This window comes from Bubalus kerabau, chromosome 16 (assembly GCF_029407905.1).
Source record: "Bubalus kerabau isolate K-KA32 ecotype Philippines breed swamp buffalo chromosome 16, PCC_UOA_SB_1v2, whole genome shotgun sequence".
Lineage (NCBI taxonomy): Eukaryota > Metazoa > Chordata > Mammalia > Artiodactyla > Bovidae > Bubalus > Bubalus kerabau.
In genome coordinates, this window is record NC_073639.1 from 10,522,907 (window position 1) to 10,546,489 (window position 23,583).

At 40.5% G+C, this 23,583-nt stretch overlaps 1 non-coding gene across 1 annotated transcript; it reads left to right on the forward strand.

Annotated features, from left to right (window-relative positions):
- The first annotated feature begins 8,403 nt into the window (after positions 1–8,403).
- On the forward strand, positions 8,404–8,523 carry LOC129630447 (small nucleolar RNA ACA64). The gene has a single exon (XR_008703713.1). It is a non-coding gene; the product is annotated as a small nucleolar RNA ACA64 (small nucleolar RNA).
- Positions 8,524–23,583: the final 15,060 nt, after the last annotated feature.

The window sequence follows — 23,583 nt, forward strand, 5'->3', positions numbered from 1 at the left end:
ATCTACCCCCCAAAACCAGAGTCTGCCTACTTTCTGCTTTGTGCTTTCACCTACACCTCTGACTTTACGGGGGGCTGTCCCCCACTACCTCTCTCTGAAAAAAGAGTTAGCTTACAGCTCCAGTTAATAATTCCTGGGTGTGACAGTGTTTCAACCTACAAACTCCTTTGGAAATCCTCTAGCCTGCCTGAATAGGTTTTTCCGGCTGCATGTGATTGTTCAGAGCCTCCCAACTGTGAGAGGTAGGAGATATTCTAAACTGCCTAAACACAGATTCCTTTGAGTAGTTAAAAGATTGATTAGAAATTGTATTGGTGAAGGGTTTTTCACTTGTTGGGCCAATGTTTGCTGCTAAGTCTCCATACTCCTTACCTACTGTGTCCTTGGCAGTGTATTGATTGATATAATGGGTGTATAGAAATGTAAAATGCAGCTTTGTCCAATGCTTTTTTGGAGGCTGGTGCCTGACTTTGGAATAATCACCTTTAGAGAAAAATAAGTTTCTTAAAATGTTAACAGGCCTCCGGGCCAGAAGATGATGTAATTCACCTGAACTTTTGCATATGATAAGTTTGAAAGCCTGGCTTTGATTAGGACCAGGAACTGCTGTCCTTGCATGACTCCACCCCTTCCCCCATTATCCTCTATGCACAACTTAAGGTATAAAAACTACTTTGGAAAATAAAGTGCGGGCCTTGTTCACTGAAACTTGGTCTCCCTATGTCGCTCTCTCTCTGAAATTCTGGCTGAGTCTCCATCTGGAGCGCGGAACCCGCCATGCTTGCTAATTATGCCTGGGCTTCTAAGATCCGACCGGGGAGGCCTCAGTGTCTCCTCTCCTTCGGGAGAACGGAAGGACGCCTGCGGCCTACGTAAGTGGTGCAAACTTCTTGTCTTGAAGTTTTATTGGTCTCCCGCGTAAACCAAGCTACTCAGCCTCTTTTTTCTCCACTGAATTTTCCTACTGAGCTATCCTCATTCTATTACTCTTTATATCTTTAATTAATATCTAATTGAAGCTATTGTATCCTTATCCTCGCCGACGCCGTCCCCGCTTCGAATACCCTGGATCAGCCGGGGCTGGACCCCGGCAATTATAATAACAAAAATGCATTGTTGCATGATCAAAAATTATTACTTTGATTACAGAAGGGGTTTCCCTCACTGGCTTCCACAGTGAGAGGAACTATAATGATTATTTTAATATTTCTATCAAATATGTTTGGCTATAAAAAAGAAAACAAGGAGGATGCTGAGCGGTTTGGCCTAACAGCTGGAAGGATGGAATTGCCAGAACAAAGATGGAGAAGACTTAGGACTTCCCTGGTGGTCCAGTGGCTAAGACTCAAGCTTCCACTGCAAGGGACCAGAGGTCCATCTCTGGTCAGGGAACTAGATCCCACATGCCACAACTAAAGACCCTGCACGCCACAATGAAGATAAAAGATCCCACATACCACAACTTAGACCCAGTGCAGCCAAATAAATAAACAGAAATACTTTTTTTTAAAAAAAGGATGGAAAAGACTTCAAAAGGAGTAGGTTGAGGGTAAGAAAGTTAAAAGGAAGACAAGAAAGAAAGGACAAATGATTTGGATGATCTTTGATTTCTTCAGCTTATAAAATGAAGAAAATAATACTTTGTTAAGGTTGTTGTTGGTGCTAGTGGTAAAGAAATCCACCTGCTAATGCAGATGACTCAAGAGATGTGGGTTAAATTCCTGCGTTGGGAAGATTCCCTGGAGGAGGGCATGGCAACCCACTTCAGTATTCTTGCCTGGAGAATCCCAGTGGACAGAGGAGCCTGGTAGGCTACGGTCCATAGAGTTGGACACTACGGAAGGGACTTAACATGCACCCAACATGCACATGAATTAATGTGGTCAAGGATCTAGGACAGTACCTGACACCTGGCAGCCACTTAAGGATGTTAGTTCTCTCTCTGCAAATACGAAATTCATATATATCCATTATGCCCTAAAAGTAAAGAAAAGGGACGGAAAACAGGAGAGAAAGGACATGAAATGAAAAACATAAGAAATGAAATCCAGCAAAAGTGCCTAATGCCAATTATCTGTTATGATAGTTTCCCCTAAATTCTGCTTTCTCAAAGGGAAAAAACTGAAATGTCCGAGCTTGCTAGTTTGGGAAAAGAGTTTCAAGTATGAAAAGTTGGTAATAAAACAAAAAAATATCCACAACAGAAGTATTAAGCAAAGAATTTTGATTGCTACTGCTTAATAAACCATTCTTACAAACAAGACAGACATAAGAATAGAATAATAATCAAAGGAAACGAACAGAGAATTCTTTTTTTAAAAAGTCAATAATTTTAAGAAGTCAAATCATATTAAGTAAAGCTAGAATGAGAGGCAACTATTTCTTTTATTTATAAACTTGGCAAAGATTAAAAAAAAAGTATGCCTATTATGGATGTTGGACAATAACATGCCATGTGGAAGGGAGTATAAGTCACAATCATTTTAAGCAATTTGTGTCTAAATAACTAAAATGTTTATACTTTTTGAACCAGAAATTTCACTTCTAAGAAGTTATTCTAATATTCAAATATTTGCTAAAAATTCGCATATATGAATGTCTACTACACTGTTATTTAAATGTAGTGAAAAAGTAGAAATAGCCTAAATACCCAAAAGACAAAATTATAGTAAGCATAAGCACAATATGTTATGGGTTAGCCATGTTATAATATTATAGGCAGACTTTTTAAAACATTGTTAAATATCTAGTAAATGAAAATACATTCACAATCCATTATTGTATAAAATAAGCCTGCTACAAAATGGTATGTAAAATATGGTTCTCCTTTAAAATGTTATCTGTACCAATTGCTATCTCCATACTAGGATAACAGTTTATTTTTATTCTCTTTTTTGTGCTTTTCTCTAAGTTTTCTGGCATAATCAGGTATCCCGTTCTCTTAGAAGTGAAATTCCTAGATGATAGATGTGAGAGTTGGACTATAAAGAAAGCTGAGTGCCAAAGAACTGATGCTTTTGAACTGCGGTGTTGGAGAAGACTCTTGAGAGTCCCTTGGACTGCAAGGAGATCCAACCAGTCCATCCTAAAGGAAATCAGTCCTAAATATTCATTGGAACGACTGATGCTGAAACTCCAATACTTTGGCCACTTGATACAAAGAACCAACTCACTGGAAAAGACCCAAGGCAGGAGGAGAAGGGGACGACAGAGGATAAGATGGTTGGATGGCATCACCAACGTGATGGACATGAGTTGAGTAGGCTCCGGGAATTGGTGATGGACAGGGAAGCCTGGCGTGCTGCAGTCCGTGGGGTCGCAAAGAGTCGGACATGACTGAGCGACTGAACTGAACTAAGACTGTATACAGGGGCTTCCCCAGTGACTCAGATGGAAAAGAACCCACCTGTCAATACAGGAGATGCAAGATACGTAGGTTCGATCCCTGGGTCAGGAAGATCACTGCAAAAGGAAGTGGCAACCTGCTCCAGGATTCTTGCCTGGAAAATTGCATAGACAGAGGCGCCTGGCAAGCTATAGTCCATGGAGTCACAGAGTCGGGCACGACTGAGAGTGCATATGCACACCACACACAGGCTGTATATATCAACTACATTTAGCTAAAACTGTCAAACAGTTTTCCAAAGTAGCTATACCAATTTATACTCCCACTGGCAACATATGAGTTCTGGTTTAGAGATGCATTTTTAACAACATGCATCCAGTAAACAGCCATTGATTTGAACCCTACTACTGTACAAGTTACAGTAATTAACAAGTTAGAAATAAGTACATTGATTTGAATGCATATGTTAGTAACATAATAGGAACCATTTTTAACTTGTACTTTTCATTAATTTCTCTCATTTTATTTATTTTTATACTCTCTAGGTGTGTTATATATGTTAAAGAACTAAAATTAGATTTCTTAAGTACAGGAGCTAGACAAGATTTCCTTCTTTTTCTTATCTTCTTTCAGTTCAGTTCAGTTCAGTTGAGTCACTCAGTCGTGCCCGACTCTTTGCGACCCCATGAATCACGGCACGCCAGGCCTCCCTGTCCATCACCAACTCCCGGAGTTTACCCAAACTCATGTTCATCGAGTCGGTGATGCCATCCAGCCATCTCATCCTCTGTCGTCCCCTTCTCCTCCTGCCCCCAATCCCTCCCAGCATCAGGGTCTTTTCCAATGAGTCAACTCTTTGCATCAGGTGGCCAAAGTATTGGAGTTTCAGCTTCAGCATCAGGCCTTCCAGTGAACACCCAGGACTGATCTCCTTTAGGATGGACTGGTTGGATCTCCTTGCTGTCCAAGGGACTCTCAAAAGTCTTCTCCAACACCACAGTTCAAAAGCATGAATTCTTCAGCACTCAGCTTTCTTCACAGTCCAACTCTCACATCCATACATGACCACTGGAAAAACCATAGCCTTGACTAGATGGACCTTTGTTGGCAAAGTAATGTCTCTGCTTTTTATATGCTGTCTAGGTTGGTCATAACTTTCCTTCCAAGGAGTAAGCGTCTTTTAATTTCATGGATGCAATCACCATCTGTAGTGATTTTGGAGCCCCAAAAAATAAAGTCTGACACTGTTTCCACTGTTTCCCCATCTATTTCCCATGAAGTGATGGGACCAGATGCCGTGATCTTCGTTTTCTGAATGTTGAGCTTGAAGCCAAACTTATCATTCTCCTCTTTCACTTTCATCAAGAGGCTCTTTAGTCCTTCTTCACTTTCTGCCATAAAGGTGGTGTCATCTGCATATCTGAGGTTATTGGTATTTCTCCCAGCAATCTTGATTCCAGCTTGTGCTTCCTCCAGCCCAGCATTTCTCATGATGTCCTCTGCATATAAGTTAAATAAGCAGGGTGCCAATATACAGCCTTGATGAACTCCTATTCCTATTTGGAACCAGTCTGTTGTTCCATGTCCAGTTCTAACTGTTGCTTCCTGACCTGCATACAGGTTTCTCAAGGGGCACCTCCTTTACTGCTGCTAAGTCACTTCAGTCGTGTCAGACTCTGTGTGACCCCATCGACGGCAGCCCACCAGGCTCCCCCGTCCCTGGGATTTTCCAGGCAAGAATACTGGAGTGGGTTGCCATTTCCTTCTCCAATGCATGAAAGTAAAACGTGAAAGGGAAGTCACTTAGTCGTGTCCGACCCTCAGCGACCCCATGGACTACAGCCTTCCAGGCTCCTCCATCCACGGGATTTTCCAGGCAAGAGTACTGGAGTGGGGTGCCATTGCCTTCTCTGCACCTCCTTTAGTCCCACTTAAAAATGTAATTATGTCTTATATTGTATTATACATTTCTCAAATCATTAAATATTTAAAATACCAAAAATCCATGATCATATGAAAAAAAGAAGAGTAGTATCCTTTCACATACTGTTCTTTCAGACAGCTCATGAGACTGTAGTCCATATCGTCACATCTCGTTGAGGAAATGGGCAAAGCATATCACCTTTAACAAAAAACAGAAGTTTAGGTGTAGCATAGGGAAGTGAGCACTCTGAGATGAGGACATCAAAATGATCCCTTCATCAACCCAGAAACCTTGGAAACTAAAAAAAGGATGAAGACATTATCATTTGCAGTCAAATTAAATCTAAATTTAAATTAGTTTCTAAAGTTGTTTTCCTTAAAAAGAACTCAAAAGTGAACAATGTATATCCTATTAGAATATTAATCATCCCATCAAATTCTTTTTTCTACCAAATATCTTAATAAAAACACTTTGCTTTTAAATGATCTTTTCTCCTAAGGAAATTTGTCAAGTGGTCAGGGTCTACTCCACTGATGATATGAGGCTTATTAATTATTAAAACTCTTCTCAAAACCATCTGTCTTTTCTTTTAAAGTGAATCACTTTAGCATGTTAGGGGCTCTAGAGCAGATGCAGCTGACAGTCATGTCTTCAAAACCCAGCTCAACTGCTTCCCAGCTTTGTGACCTGCATCAGATAACTTTAATAAGTACTCATTCATTTCTTGTTGTGCCTCAACTTTCTCTCTAAAAATAACAATCACAGTACCTAGATAATTGGTTTGGAATGAGAATTGTACATCTCTATCTCTTTATATTTTCCTAAGTAAAGTCTAAGGCACATAATAATAAGCACTCATTAATTTAGTCTTCAAGGCAATTTCTAGGGACTTTATCATAAAGACATACTTCTAAACACAAAGATTCATGTGCAGGTATTGTCATATCAAATGTACAGCAAGTAACAGGAAAAAGGCCACATATACCAAACTTCAATATTAATAAGGTGAACACATAATTTATAGTCTCCAAAAGATTTAAACTTTACTAATATACAGTGTTGCAGAGTGGTCAACAAGTTTGTACATTGTTGGTAAGAATACAAACACAGTTTTCTTGAAGGGAAAAAAAAGTATTGTCATACTAGCAAGATTTTATAATATCAAAACTTTGGAAATAATTTAACTGATAAATAGGAATGAACTAAAATTCTATCCTATCCAAACATAGTTTATCAAATAGTATGATCTCAGATTTATAAAATATATATATATATATATATAAAAATCTCTTGATACATTCAGAACTACAACATATGGTTACAGGAGTTCTTCACTGCATAATTTACCTCCCCTAGGGGCAAGTGAGATCTGAAATCTAGCTGTTCTCTGCTTGTCAAAAGCCATACACCTGGTGCAGGGTTGCATTCACCTAGAGAACAGGATGTCTTTTTCTAAATTGCTCAAAGGGGTATTATGACTTAGCACCAGTCATCTGGAAATACGGACAGAAAAAAAAAGACTGGAAAGGTACAGACCAAAGTATTATCACTGATTATGTTAAAGTAACAGGATTCTGAGGGAGTTTTTTTTTTTTCCACTGTGATTTTCTATGTTTTCCAAATTTTCCATAATGAATATGCACTATTTTTATAATTATAAGACAAAACTTTGACTTTTAAAAAACAAGCTAGATTTAAAAATGCAAATCAAGGAACTTCTACTGTGGTTTAGTGGTTCCAGTGCAGGGGTTGTGGGTTCTATCCCTGGTCAGGGTACTAAGATCTCACATGTGGCAGGGTATGGCCAATTTGGCAAAACTAATACAATTTTGTAAAGTTTAAAAATAAAAAAATAAAACTTGTTTAAAAATGCAAATCAAAGTTAGGATATCACCTCATACCCATTAGGACGGCTGCCAATAAAAAGCAAAAAACAGAAAATAACAAGTGTTGGGGAGAATGTAGAGAAATAGGAGGCCTTGTGCAGTGTCAGTAGGGATATGAAATGGCACAGCCACTGTGGAAAACAGTAAGTGCCACAAAAAACGTGAAACTAGAATGACCACGTTGTTGTGCTGTTCAGTCACTACGTCGTGTCCAGCTCTTTGCGAGCCAGTGGACCGCAGCACGCCAGGCTTCCCTGTCCTTCACCATCTCCCAGAGTTTGCTCAAACTCATGTCCACTGGGTCAGTGACGCTATCTAACCATCTCATCCCCTCCTACCCTCTTCTCCTTTTGCCTTCAATCTTTCCCAGCATCAGGGAGAATTACCATATGCTCCAGCAATTCCACTACTGAGTATATATCCAAAAGAATTAAAAGCAGGATCTGGAAGAGATATTTGCACACCAACATTCTGAGCAACATTATATTCAATAGCCAAGGGGAAGAGGTGGGAAACTTGGGTGTTGCCCTTGACTTGCTGCCTCACCCAGGGCCATGCCCACTTCTTGGGGACAACCTGCAACCAACAACTGGCCTATGCAAAGAGTAAAGCTTGAGTTCAAATCAGAAGGGCTCCCTCAGCTCCAGAGTTCCTCACAGGATCAGGCCAAGACTGCCTTTATCCATGTTGAGCCGGAGGGAACACCCCAATAAACAGCCCCCACACAAATCTCTTATTTTAGAGTCTGTTTCCCAGAGGGCCTGACCTGCAACTCTTATTCAAAAAATCCTTTCCAGATACTCTTACAGTTTCTTTTTTCATTTTATATTTTATCTTTAGATTTTTTTAATACATTTGGAGTTTACTTTTATATAATATGGGGATCTGATTGTATTTCTCTCCTTGCAGTGAGAAAATTTCTCAGTGCCATTTATTAATACTTATACTCCATCGTTTCTTCTGATTTTATTTCTCTATCATATAAGAAATTCTTGTTTATATACAGATCTGTTTCTTGATTTTCTACCCTGCCCTCTTGGCTTAAAGAGTTGATCCTAAGACACTGTTTCAATTGCTTTGGCTTATTTTCCAAAATTGTCTTTTTATAACTCACCGAATATATTCCAGAATTATTTTATTGATTTACCTCCAAAAAATCCTTCTGGAATTGTTTTTCAAATCACACTGCACTTAGAGATTAATTTTGGAAGAATTAAATCTTTAAAGTGTTAAATCATCTCATTGGCATTGGTTGAAAATTACCTGTGACTTTGGTCACAGGTGAGATTCCTTGCCCAGAACCACCAGGGCCTCAGCTCACTGTTCGCTCCTCCTTGTTGGGGGGTAAAACCCAGGCTCTGACATGTACCTCTGCTCTGGGCTGCCTGCAGCTGCTGGCGTGTTCTAAATTCTGGTATCTGACCCCTGACCTGTCTTCTACCCACAGGACACCTGGATGCTCAGAGTTTGAGTCCTACAGCACCAGAACTGTGGGAAGGAAGGGGATCTGCTCTTGTTATTTTTTTTTATTGGAGTATAATCGCTTTACAGTGTCGTGGTAGTTTCTGCTATACAAAGAAGTGAATTTGCTATATGTATAACTATATCCCCCTGCCCTCTTGAGCTTCCCTCCCACCTCCCCTTCTCTCATTTTTCAATAAAGCTGTTGATCTAAAAAAAAAAGTTAAATTATCTCATTATTAGCATGGTATGTTGCTTCATTTATTTAGGTGTTCTAAATATTCACTAATCAAGCCATACAATTTTTCCATAATTATTTTCTTTTTTTTAGATTAATTTTTTTGTATTATATGGGCTTCCCTGGTGGCTCAGCAGTAAGGAATTGCCTGCAATGCAGGAGACCCTTGTTCAATTCCTGGGTCAGGAAGATCCCGTGGAGAAGGAAATGGCAATTTCCCACTCCAGTATTCTTGCCTGAAAAATGCCATGGACAGAGGAGCCTGGTGGGCTACTGTTCATGGGGTCACAAAGAGTCAGACACGACTGAGTGACTAAGCACAAGCTACTTAACATTGCTTAATAAGTTATTTTCTTTTAAAACCAGCTAGATACACTTTCTGAAGTATGTGACAGAACTCTGACAGTTACATATCACATTTATTTTTGTTCTTTTTGCAATGGCCGAGAATCAAGTATTAACTCGAAAGTAGTGGTCATAGCGGGGATCACCGTGTTTTTCTCTACTTAAAGTGAAGACTCAAGCAGACACCACCAGTTGTCAACCCAATTTCAAGTCTCTATGTTTTTTTTTGCTTTCTACCAGAAATCAATTTTGTTTATAGAGGCAAAATGCAACTGCTTTTGTAACTAAAGGTGGTTGTGTAATGCAGTCCAAGACAATGGGATGTTAGGAGGACATGCCCAGGTGAGCTTGCAGAAAGCCCAACTGGCTTGGTCCACATCTCTCTACCCTTTTCTCTGTCTTCTTCTTGCCTAGAGCCAGAGGTAGAAACCACCTTAGCATGAGAACAAAAGCTGAATGTGAGGGATGGAGGGGACTTAGAGGGGCCTAGAACACTGAAGCTTTTAGGCCGTGTACAGGGCTGTGCTGCTCACCTCTGGACTTCCTTTTTATTATTAGGAAAAAGCCAACATTTGTATGTTTATACCACTGTTGTCAGGGTTTCATGTACATATAACAAACACAGGCCTAGATAATATCACATTTAAGTTCTGTTAAATGTGATGTTTGCCATAGATTGTTGGTTGATGTTCTTAATCAGGTTCAAATTCTTCTCTTATATTCCACATTCTGGATATCTCCTTTCTGGCATCTCCGGAATTGTTGTGCATGAGAAAGAGCCAGCAGCCATTCTTAGCTTACCATCTTATCTAACATCAGAAGTTCCTGGTTCAATGCATCAAACTATCAATGCAAATATATTTCTCTAAATATAAATACATGCCTTAAGAATAAAGAAGATAACAATGTGTGTATGTGCACAAATATGTTTATTTTCTTCCTTTCTTTGAATATTTTACATACATTTATTTTCTTCCTTCCTTTCCTTCCTTTCTATATTTTATATGTATTTCAAGAAACTTCAAGAACCCAACAAATTCCAAACATTCCATTAGTCCTTAAAGAGGCCACAAAAATGAACATAACACCATCTTTACCACTGTAATCCAGTATGGAAAATAAACTTTTTTTTGTTTATTTAAAATAAAGTTTATTCCACAAACAAAATAAAGTCAACACTTTTTGAATTCTTACATTCCCAGATTTTAATAAGAATCAAAATTTATATTTTATTTTATTTTGATCACCAACCAACATTTTAAGTGACATTTTTTAAGCAAGAAAACATGCCCAATTCCATAAACTTTTTACCCTAATTACTATGTTGCCAGAATACTGGAGTGAGTACTTTCCCTTCTCCAGCAAATCTTCCCAACCCAGGGATTGAACCCAGGTCTCCCGCATTGCAGGCAGATTCTTTAATTACTATAAACAAGGTATAACATGATTAGAGTTACAGGATGTTTTTTTAAAGGGTAGTAATTGTAGTTGGAGCTCTGGAAAGATCTCAAAGACTAGTGTTTGAAAATTCTAGGGCAAATTTGACATGGGAAGATCCTACACTCAGCTCCTCCCTCAGACACACTAAATGTATAGCTACATATAAACAACTTCTTCTGGGGTGGGCCAGGGCAAGAACTAGCAAGCAATTCCTACAGATGAGGAAATGAGGGGAAAAAAACCCACACTGAAGTAGGTTGTTGTTCATTCGCTAAGTCGTGTCCAACTCTTTGCAACCCCATGCACTGTAGCCTGCCAGGCTCCTCTGTCCATGGGATTCTCCAGGCAAGAACATTGGAGGGAGTGGCCATTTCCTTCTGCAGGGGATCTTCCCCACCCAGGGATCAAACCTGTATCTCCTGCATCGGTAGGCAGATTCTTTATCACTGAGCCACCAGGGAAGCCCCACTGAAGTGGGTAGGACAGGCTTAAAAACAACCCTGGCTTTGTAACACACAATTCAGGAGGGGACTCGAAAAGTAGAGCTTCTCTCAGAAGAGCAAAGAGTTTCAACCCCACATTGGGCACCCAAATTTTAAAACCTACATCTGAGACACACAAGCTCCCCCCTAAACATTAAGTTTTTAATACCAGTGGGGCTGCAACCATGAAACCGGCCAGGCTACAAAGGACTGGGAAACAACTCTTAAAGGGTTAGTGCATTCAGCCTCACCCACCCCAGGGACCAGCAGAGAGGCAGCCAATTGTGAGGAGTCTAGATTCTACATGAAAGGAGTTCATTTGGTCATATTAAAGCCTTGGTCCAAGGGGCAAGCATCTAATTAAACATACTTCTAAGGACCTACCAGAGTACTCTCCAGAGATGGAGGCTGGAAACTGACATCTTTGCGTTCTCCTCCTAAGCCACTCTCCAACTCACCAGCAGCTCCCAGAAAGGAGAGTGCACACACTTTTGTGCCCCAATTTTTGTAGCTGCCACCAGGATCACCTCTTTATTACTTGGCTCTGGTGGCCAGCAGGACTTAACACTTGTGTTCCCACAGGAGTAGATATATTTGCATACTTTAAAAGTTGCTACCTGAGAGTCTGGTTTCCAATTAGCTTGAAACTAGGCAGTGACTAAGAACATCCCCTTTTGGACACTGACAGGTCTTGGCACACCATCAATGCCTGGGAGTCTAAAATAGGTTGTGTGGGCAATCACAGAAGTTCGAGAGACAAGCAAGAGCTAGAGCAGTGTTGAGCAAGAAGGTTCATGTTCCACACTGAAGAGGTGGCTGTTTTATGTGTGTGTGCTAGGTGGCTTCAGTCTTGTTCGACTCCTGCTATGCCATGGACTGCAGCCTGCCAGGCTCCTCTGTCCATGGGATTCTTCAGGTAATAGTACTGGAGTGGGTTTCCATGCCCTCTCCCAGGGGATCTTCCTAACCCAGAGATCAAACCTGTGTCTCCTCCATTGCAGGCAGATTCTTTACCACTGAGCCACCAGCAAAGCCTGGCTATTTTATACAAACTGTTATTTAAAAAAATGGATAAACAAGATCTACTATATGACACAGAGAATTCTATTCAATGTCCTGTGATAAGCCATAATGGAAAAGAATATAAAAAAGAATATACATGTGTATATATATATATATATGTCTATATATATGTAACTGAATCACTTGATTGTACAGCATAAATACATTATAAATCAACTATACTTCAATTAAATTTAAAAAAAGAGTTGGTTTTTACATATAAGATAAAACAGCCAACACAGAATCAAGAAAAATGAAGAAATAGAGGAACCTGTTTCAAATGAAAGAACAAGATATAATCTTAAGGGGGAAAATCCTTAATGAAATGGACATGTGATTTACCTGATAGTTTTTTAAATTGTTCATAAAGATGCTCACAGAATGTAGAAGAAGAACGTCTGAACACAGTGAGAACTACAGCAAAGAAATGGAAGAACATAAGAAAGTACCAAACAGAAGTTGATGAGCTGGAATAAATAACTGGACTGAAAAATACAATAGAGGCACTCAACAGTCAACTAGATGAGGCAAAGTAAGAGATTGACAGGTCAGTAGAACTCATCCAATCACAGCAGAAAAAAAAATTTTTAATGAAGGTAGTTTAATATACTTGTGGGATGACATCAAGCAGACCAACATTCACATAATAGAAATACCAGAAGACAAAAGGAGGCAGAAAAACTTACTTAAATAAATAATGACTTTCCAAAACTTCACTACGCTGGAGGAAGGGAACAGACATCCAGATTCAAGAAGCCCATAAAGGTGCAAATAAGATGAACCCAAAGAGACCTACACTAAGATATATAACCACAATGTCAAAAGTTAAAGACAAGGAGACAATCTTTTGTTTTTTTTATAATTTTTTTTTTTTTTTTTTTTTAGGAGACAATCTTAAATGCAGAAATAAGAAAACCTTTTACACTCAAGGGAACCCCTATAAGACTATTAGACTTCTCAGTAGACACTGTGTAGGCCAGAAGAAGTGGCACAATATATTCAAAATGCTAAAAAGAAAAAATTTTTCAATCAAGAATACTCCACCCAACTAGATTATCATTCAGAATCGAAGGAGAAATAAACTTTTCCAGACAGAAAAAATTTTAAAGTTCATAACGCTAGACCAGCCGTATCAGTTCAGTCGCTCAGTCATGTCCGACTCTTTGCAACCCCATGAACAGGAGCACGCCAGGCCTCCCTGTCCATCACCAACTCGAGGAGTCTACCCAAACCCATGTTAATCGAGTCGGTGATGCCATCCAACCATCTTATCCTCTGTTGTCTCCTTCTCCTCCTGCCCTCAATCTTTTCCAGCATCACGGTCTTTTAAAATGAATCAGCTCTTCACATCAGGTGGCCAAAGTATTGGAGTTTCAGCTTCAGCATCAGGCCTTTCAATGAACAACCAGGACTGATCTCCTTTAGGATGGACTGGTTGGATCTCCTTGCAGTCCAAGGGACTCTTAAGAGTCTTCTCCAACACCACTGTTCAAAAGCATTAATTCTTCGGTGCTCAGCCTTCTTCACAGTCCAACTCACACATCCATACATGACTACTGGAAAAACCATAGCCTTGACTAGACAGACCTTTGTTGGCAAAGTAATGTCTCTGCTTTTCAATATGCTGTCTAGGTTGGTCATAACTTTCCTTCCAAGGAGTAAGCGTCTTTTCATTTCATGGCTGCAATCACTATCTGCAGCAATCTTGGAGCCCAGAAAAATAAAGTCAGCCACTGTTTCCACTGTTTCCCCATCTATTTGCCATGAAGTGATGGGACCAGATGCCATGATCTTCGTTTTCTGAATGTTGAGCTTTAAGCCAACTTTTTCACTCTCCTCTTTCACTTTCATCAAGAGGCTCTTTAGTTCCTCTTCATTTTCTGCCATAAGGGTGGTGTCATCTGCATATCTGAGGTTGTTGATATTTCTCTCAGCAATCTTGATTCCAACTTGTGCTTCTTCCAGCCCAGCGTTTCTCATGATGTACTCTGCATAGAAGTTAAATAAGCAGGGTGACAATATACAGCCTTGACGTACTCCTTTCCTGATTTGGAATCAGTCTGTTGTTCCATGTCCAGTTCTAACTGTTGTTTCTTGACCTGCATACAGATTTCTCAGGAGGTATGTAGGTGTTCTGGTATTCCCATCTCTTTAAGAATTTTCCACAGTCTGTTGTGATCCACACAGTCAAAGGCTTAGGCACAGTCAGTAAAGCAGAAGTAGATGTTTTTCTGGAACTCTCTTGCTTTTTCTATGATCCAAGGGATATTGGCAATTTGATCTCTGGTTCCTCTGCCTTTTCTAAATCCAGCTTGAACATCTGGAAGTTCTCAGTTCACTTACTGTTGAAGCCTGTCTTGGAGAATTTTGAGCATTACTATGCTAGCATGCGAGATGAGTACAATTGTACAGTACTTTGAGCATTCTTTGGCATTGCCTTTCTTTGGGATTGGAATGAAAACTGACCTTTTCCAGTCCTGTGGCCACTGCTGAGTTTTCCAAATTTGCTGGCTTATTGAGTCCAGCACTTTCACAGCATCATTTTAGGATCTGAAATAGCTCAACTGAATTCCATCACCTCCACTAGCTTTGTTCAAAGTGATGCTCCCTAAGGCCCACTTGACTTCACATTCCAGGACACCTGGTTCTAGGTGAGTGATCACACCATCATGGTCATCTGGGTCATGAAGATCTTTTTTGTATAGTTCTTTTGGTTATTCTTGCCACCTCTTCTTAATATCATCTGCTTTTGTTAGGTCCACACCATTTCTGTCCTTTATTGTGCCCATGTTTGCAGGAAATATTCCCTTTGTATCTCTCATTTTCTTAAAGAGGTCTCTAGTCTTTCCCATTCTGTTGTTTTCCTCTATTTCTTTGCATTGATCACTGAGGAAGGCTTTCTTATCTTTCCTTGCTATTCTTTGGAACTCTGCATTCAAATGGGTATATCTTTCCTTTCCTCCTGTGCCTTTCACTTCTTTTCTCAGCTATTTCTAAAGCCTCCTTAGACAACCATTTTGCCTTTTTGCATTTCTTTTTCTTGGGGATGGTCTTGATCACTGCCTCCTGTACAATGTCACAAACCTCCATCCATATTTCTTCAGGCACTCTATCAGATCTAATCCTTTCAATCTATTTGTCACTTCTACTGTATATCTTAAGGGATTTGATTTAGGTCTTATCTGAATGGTCTAGTGGTTTTCCCTACTTTCTTCAATTTAAGTCTGAATTTGGCAATAAGGAGTTCATGATCTGAGCCACAGTCAGCTCCTGGTCTTGTTTTTGCTGACTGTATAGAGCTTCTCCATCTTTGGCTGCAAAGAATATAATCAATCTGATTTAGGTGTTGACCATCTGGTGATGTCCATGTATAGAGTCTTCTCTTGTGTTGTTTGAAGAGGGTGTTTGCTATGACCAGTGCATTCTCTTGGCAAAACTCTATTAGCCTTTGCCCTGCTTCATTCCATATTTCAAGGCCAAATTTGCCTGTTACCCCAGGTGTTTCTTGACTTCCTACTTTTGCATTCCAGTCCCCTATAATGAAAAGAACATCTTTTTTGGGTGTTAGTTCTAAAAGATCTTGTAAGTCTTCATAGAACCATTCAACTTCAGTTTTTTTAGCATTACTGGTTGGGGCATACCAGACCACCTAACCTGCCTCTTGAGAAACCTATATGCAGGTCAGGAAGCAACAGCTAGAACTGGACATGGAACAACAGACTGGTTCCAAATAGGAAAAGGAGTACAGTAGTCAAGGCTGTATATTGTCACCCTGCTTATTTAACTTATATGCAGAGTACATCATGAGAAACACTGGGCTGGATGAAGCAGAAGCTGTAATCAAGACTTCCTGGAGAAATATCAATAACCTCAGATATGCAGATGACACCACCCTTATGGCAGAAAGTGAAGGGGAACTAAAAAGCCTCTTGATGAAAGTGAAAGAGGAGAATGAAAAAGTTGGCTTAAAGCTCAACATTCAGAAAACTAACATCATGGCATCTGTTCCCATCACTTCATGGGAAATAGATGGGGAAACAGTGCAAACAGTGGCAGACTATTTTTCTGGGCTCCAAAAATCACTGTAGATGGTGATTGCAGCCATTAAATTAAAAGACACTTACTCCTTGAAAGGAAAGTTATGACCAAACTAGATAGCATATTCAAAAGCAGAGACATTACTTTGCCAACAAAAGTCCGTCTAGTCAAGGCTATGGTTTTTCCAGTGGTCATGTATGGATGTGCGAGTTGGACTGTGAAGAAAGCTGAGTGCTGAAGAATTGATGCTTTTGAATTGTGGTGTTGGAGAAGACTCTTGAGAGTCCCTTGGACTGCAAGGAGATCCAATAGGTCCATTCTAAAGGAGATCAGTGCTGGGTGTTCTTTGGAAGGCCTGATGCTGAAGCTGAAACTCCAATACTTTGGCCACCTGATGCAAAGAGTTGACTGATTGGAATAGACCCTGATACTGGGAAGGATTGGGTGTAGGAGGAAAAAGGGATGACAGAGGATGAGATGGCTGGATGGCATCACCAACTTGATGGAAATGAGTTTGAGTGAACTCCAGGAGTTGGTGATGGACAGGGAGGCCTGGCATGCTGTGATTCATGGGGTCGCAAAGAGTTGGACACGACTGAGCGACTGAACCGAACTGAACTGAGTGGTCTAGTGGCTTTCCCCAACTTTCTTCAATTTAAGTCTGAATTTGGCCATAAGGAGTTCATGATCTGAACCACAGTCAGCTCCCTGTCTATACAACTGACTGCATAGAGCTTCTCCATGTTTGGCTGCAAAGAATATAATCAACCTGATGTCGGTACTGACCATCTGGTGATGTCCTTGTATAGAGTTGTCTCTTGTGATGTTGGAAGAGGGCATTTGCTATGACCAGTGCGTTCTCTTGGCAAAACTCTGTTAGCCTTTGCCTGGGTTCCTTTTGTGCTCCAAGGCCAAATTTGCCTGTTACTCCAGGTATCTCTTGACTTCCTACTTTTGCATTCCAGTCCCCTATAATGAAAAGGACATCTTTTTTGGGTGTTACTTCTAGAAGATCTTTTAGGTCTTCATAGAACTGTTCAACTTCAGCTTCTTCAGCATTACTGGTTGGGGCATAGACTTGGATTACTGTGATAATGAATGGTTTGCCTTGGAAACAAACAGAGATCATTCTGTCATTTTTCAGACTGTGTCCAAGTACTGCATTTTGGGCTCTTTTGTTGACTATGATGGCTACTCCATTTCTTCTAAGGGATTTTTGCCCACAATAGTAGATATAATGGTCATCTGAGTTAAATTCACCCATTGAAGTCCATTTTAGTTCACTGATTCCTAAAATGTTGATGTTCACTCTTGCCATCTCCTGTTTGATCACTTACAGTTTATCTTGATTCATGGACCTAACATTCCAGGTTCCTATGTAATATTGCTCTTTACAGCACTGAACTTTACTTCCATCACCAGTCACATCCACAAATGGGTTTTGTTTTTGCTTTGGCTCCATCTCTTCATTCTTTCTGGAGTTATTTCTCCACTCTTCTCCAGTAGCATATTGGACATGTACCAACCTGGGGAGTTCATCTTTCAGTGTTCTATCTTTTGGCCTTTTCATACTGTTCATGGGGTTCTCAAGGCAAGAATGCTGAAGCAGTTTGCCATTCTCTTCTTCAGCGGATCATGTTTTGTCAGAAATCTCCACCATGACCTGTCTGTCTTGGGTGGCCCAATACGTCATGGCTCATAGTTTCATTGAGCTAGACAAGGCTGTGTTCCATGTGATCAGTTTGATTAGTTTTCTGTGATTGTGGTTTTCATTCTGTCTGCACTTTGACGGATAAAGATAAGAAGCTTATGGAAGCTTCCTGATGGGAGAGACTGACTGTTGGAGAAACTGGGTCTTGTTCTGATGGGGCCATGCTCAGTAAATCTTTAATCCAATTTTCTATTAATGGGAAGGGTTGTGTTCCCTACCTGTTGCTTGCCCTGAGACCAAATTATGGTGAAGGTGATGAAGATAATGGCGACCTCCTTCCAAAGGTCCCCTGCATGCACTGCCGCCCTCAGTGCCCCCGACCCTGCAGCAGGCTGCCCATGCCTTAGCCATAGACTTCTGGACACTCACAGGCACGTCTGGGTCAGTCTCTTGTGGGGTCACTGCTCCTTCCTCTTGGGTTGTGGTGCACATAAGGTTCTGTTTGTGCCCTCCAAGAGTCTGTTTTCCCAGTCCTGTGTGAGTTCTAGCAGCTCTATGGCAGTCCATGGGGTCACTAAGAGTTGGACACGACTGAGTGACTTGACTTTCACTTTTCACTTTCATGTATTGGAGAAGGAAATGGCAACCCACTCCAGTGTTCTTGCCTGGAGAATCCCAGGGACGGGGGAGCCTGGTGGGCTGCCGTCTATGGGGTCGCACAGAGTCGGACACGACTGAAGCGACTTAGCAGCATGGTGGCATTAATGGTGACCTCCTCCAAGAAGGCTTATGCCACACCCAGGTCTGCTGCACCAAGAGCCCCTGTGGCAGGTCCCTGCTGACCTGTACCTTCACAGGAGACACTCAAAGGCAGGTCTGGCTCAGTTTCTGTGGGGTCTCTGTGTCCTTGTGCACACAAGGTTTTGTTTGAGCCCTCCAAGCATCTCTGATGGGTATGGAGTTTGAGTGTAAACACAATTTTGCCCCTCCTACCATCTTTCTGGGGCTTCTCCTTTGCCCTTGGATGTGGGGTATCCTTTTTTGGTGGCATCCAACCATCTTCTGTCGATGGTTGTTCAGCAGTGAGTTGTAATTTTGGAGTTCTTGAAGGAGAAAATGGGCATATGTCCTTCTACTCTGCCATCTTGATTACAGTAGTCTGGCATTAATCCCAGGATCTGGCTTCACCTGCCAGGGGGAGTGGGCAACACCCCCAGATTCTTTGGGACCCTGACTCTGCATGCCAGTTAGCTAGCACTATGGTCCCCAGAGCTCTCCAACCAGGCACCTCATGACCAGACCCCACTAAACAGAGCCAGTGCACCTCTTCAGGGAAGGTCCTGGCAATCAACTGGACTAGGGGCCAACCTGAGAAATCTGTATGCAGGTCAGGAAGCAACAGTTCGAACTGGACATAGAACAACAGACTGGTTCCAAATAGGAAAAGGAGTACGTCAAGGCTGTATATTGTCACCCTGCTTATTTAACTTATATGCAGAGGACATCATGAGAAACGCTGGGCTGGAGGAAGCACAGCTGGAATCAAGATTGCCGGAAGAAATATCAATAACCTCAGATATGCAGATGACATCACCCTTATGGCAGAAAGTGAAGAAGAACTAAAGAGCCTCTTGATGAAAGTGAAAGAGGAGAGTGAAAAAGTTGGCTTAAAGCTCAACATTCAGAAAACTAAGATCATGGCATCCGGTCCCATCAGTTCATGGCAAATAAATGGGGAAACAGTGGAAATAGTGGCTGAATTTATTTTTGGGGGCTCCAAAATCACTGCAGATGGTGACTGCAGCCATGAAATTAAAAGATACTTACTCTTTGGAAGGAAAGTTATGACCAACCTAGACAGCATATTAAAAAGCAGAGACATTCCTTTGCCAACAAAAGTCCATCTAGTCAAGGCTATGGTTTTTCCAGTGGTCATGTATGCATGTGAGAGTTGGACTATAAAGAAAGCTGAAAGTGAAATTTAAGTGAAAGTGAAGTCGCTCAGTTGTGTCCGACTCTTTGTGATCTGTGGACTGTAGCCCACCAAGCTCCTCCATCCATGGGATTCTCCAGGCAAGAATACTGGAGTGGGTTGCCATTTCCTTCTCCAAAGCTGAGCACTGAAGAATTGTTGCTTTTGAACTGTGGTGTTGGAGAAGACTCTGGAGGTCCTTTGGACTGCAAGGAGATCCAACCAGTCCATCCTAAAGGAGATAAGTCCTGGGTGTTCATTGGAAGGACTGATGTTGAAGCTGAGACTCTAATACTTTGGCTACCTGATGCGAAGAGCTGATTCATTTGAAAAGACCCTGATGCTGGGAAAGATTGAAGGCAGGAGTAAGGAGTGACAGAGGATGAGATGGTTGGATGGCATCACCGACTTGATGGAGATGGGTTTGGGTGGACTCCAGGAGTTGGTGATGGACTGGGAGGCCTGGCATGTGCAGTTCATGGGTCACAAAGAGTCAGACACGATTGAGCGACTGAACTGAAATGAACTGAACTGAGGGGCCAACCAAGCCTATCAGATCACTCACATAATAAGCCCACCACAACTGAAGGACCCACACAGCTCTCCTATGGGGAATTCCCAGAGCATATACCCTGGGTGACTAGAAAGGAGAGCACTGCTAGTGTGCATAGGGTGTCTCCTACAGAGGGCCACTTCTCCAAAGTAGAGAAACATAAGTAACTTACCAAATACATAAAAATATCAATGGCAACTTGGACAAAGTGAATCAGCATAGGAATACGTTTCAGATGAAGGAATTCTGGAAGAGAAACTAAGTAAAGACAAGCAACCTATCCAAGAAAGAGTTCAGATTAATGATCATAAAGATGGTCAAAGACTTGGAAGAAGAATGGATGTACAGAGCAAGAAGAGAGAAGGTTTTTTTTTTCTTTAGGGTTTTTTTGTTTGTTTGGCTACACCATGTGGACTGTGGGATTTTAGTTCCCCAACAAGGGATTAAACCCAGGCTCTCAGTAACAAGAACACAGAATCCTAATCACTGGATTACCACGGAATTCCCAGGAGATAGGGTTTTTTTTAAGAGTTAGAAAATATAAAGAACAACCAAACAGACATGAACAATACAATAACTAAAATAAAAAATTCACCAGGAGACTAAAATCCACAGAAGAACAAACCAGCAAGCTGGAAGGCAGAATAGTGAAAATCATTGCTGTGGATCAGAAACAAAGAATGAAAAGAAATGGGAACAGTGTAAGAGACCCCTGGGGTAACATCAAGCAAAATAATATTCACATTATAGGGGTCCAAGAAGGAGAAAGTTGTCAAGAACACATCTGAAGACAGAACAGCTGAAAACTTTCATGACACAGGAAAGGAAATAGTCATCCGAATCCAGGAAGCGCAGAGTGCCCCATTCAGGATTAATCCTAAAAGAACACACCAAGACACATTGTAATTAAAATGAGAAAAAGAGAAGTTAAAAGCAGCAAGGGAAAAGCAGCCAACAGTATACAAGGGAACTCCCATAAAACTCAGCTTATTTTTCAGCAGAAATTCTGCAGACCAGAAGGGAGTGGCACCACCTATTTAAAGTGATGAAAGGGAAAAACCTACAAGAATACTCTGCCAGCAAGGCTCTGATTCAGACCTGATGAAGAGATTAAAAGCTATATAGGCATCAAAATCTAGAAGACTTCGGCACCACCAAACCAGCTTTACAACAAATGTTCAAGGAACTTCTCTAGGCAAAAAAGAAAAGGCCACAACTAGAAACAAGAAACTACAAAATGAAAAAGTTCACCAGTAAAGCAAACATACAGTAAAGGTAGGAAATCATCCATACACAAGACCAGTAGGAAAATTAAAAGACAAAACAGTAAAATCATCTGTATCCACAAGCAACTAAGGGATACATTAAATAATCAGATATAAAATATGACATCAGAAACAGTAATCATGAGGGGAGTAGAGTGAAAATGCAGGGCTTTTAAATTCATTTGAAATTAAAAGATCAGCAGCTTAAAACATTCAGTATATGTATATGTATATATAAATGTATATATATATATATGCTGTTGCTGCTGCTAAGTCACTTCAGTCATGTTCAACTCTGTGCGACCCCATGGACTGCAGCCCACCAGGCTTCTCCATCCATGGGATTCTCCAGGCAAGAACACTGGAGTGGGTTGCCATTTCCTTCTCCAATGCATGAAAGTGGAAAGTGAAAGTGAAGTCACTCAGTTGTGTCCGACTCTTAGAAACCCTGTGGACTGCAGCCCACCAGGGTCCTCCATCCATGGGATTTTCCGGGCAACAGTACTGGAGTGGGGTGCCATTGCCTTCTTCCATATATATACACACACACACACACACACACACACACACATACACACACACATATACAATCATCTCTCTCTCTCAGAGAGAGACTGCTACACAAAAACCTCATGGTAACAGCAAACCAAAAATCTAAAATAGATACACACACACAAAAACAAGGAAATGTGTCCTTTATAATTAGGGTCAAACATGGCACTTATAGTAATCAAATTACAAGTGAAGAGTTATTGTCTATCCTTCTGAAACTATTCCTGAAAGTTGCAGAGGAAGGAGCATCTCCAAACTCATCCTATGAGGTCTCCATCACCCTGATACCAAAATCAGACAAGGATGCCACAGGGAAAGAAAATTATAGGCTAATACCCATGATGAACATCAGTATACACATTCTCAACAAAACATTAGCAAACCAAATTCAACACCATTATCAAGTGGGATTTATTCTAGTAATTAAAGGATGGTTCAACACTCACAAAATCAATGTGATATACCACATTAACACAATGAAGAATAAAAATCATATAATCATTGATAGATGCAGAAAAGGCATTGTCAGAATTCAATATCTAATGATTAAAAAACTCAACAAAGTGGATTTAGAGGAAACCATACCTCAATATAATAAAGGCTATGTATGACAAGCCCAGAGCTAACATTATACTTAATAACAAAAAGCTAAAGTTTTCCCCTAAGATCAGGAATAAGATAAGAATACTTATTCTCACCACTTTTATTCTAGTATTGGAAGTTCTAGCCAGAGCACTTAGGCAAGAAAAATAAAAGGTGTACAAATTGCAAAGGAAGAAATAAAAACTAAAACTGTCATGATCTGCAGATGACATGATCATATACATATAACATATATGCTTAGCACATATATGTGCTAAATCATTTCAGTCGTGTCCGACTCTTTGCAACCCTCTCCAATGTAGCCCACCAGCCTCCTCTGTCCATAAGATTCTCCAAGTAAGAATACTGGAGTGGGTAGCCATGCCCTTCTCCAGGCATCTTCTCCACCCAGGGATAAAACCCATATCTCTTATGTCTCCTGCATTGACAGGTGGTTTGTTTACCATTAATGCCACCTGGGAAACCTATATACATATACATATATAAATCCTAAAAACTTTATCACTAAACTGTTAGAATAAGTACAGTAAAGTTGTAGGATATAAAATCAATATACAAAAACTGTTCATTTCTATACACTAATGATGAACTATCAGAGAAATTAAGAAAATAATTCCATTTACAACTGAATCAAAAAGAATAAAACACCTAGGAATAAATTTAACTAAGGATGTAAAAGACATTTACACTGGAAACTATAAGATATTGGTGAAAGAAATTGAAGACATAAACAAATGTAAAGATATTCTGTGCTCATGGATTGGA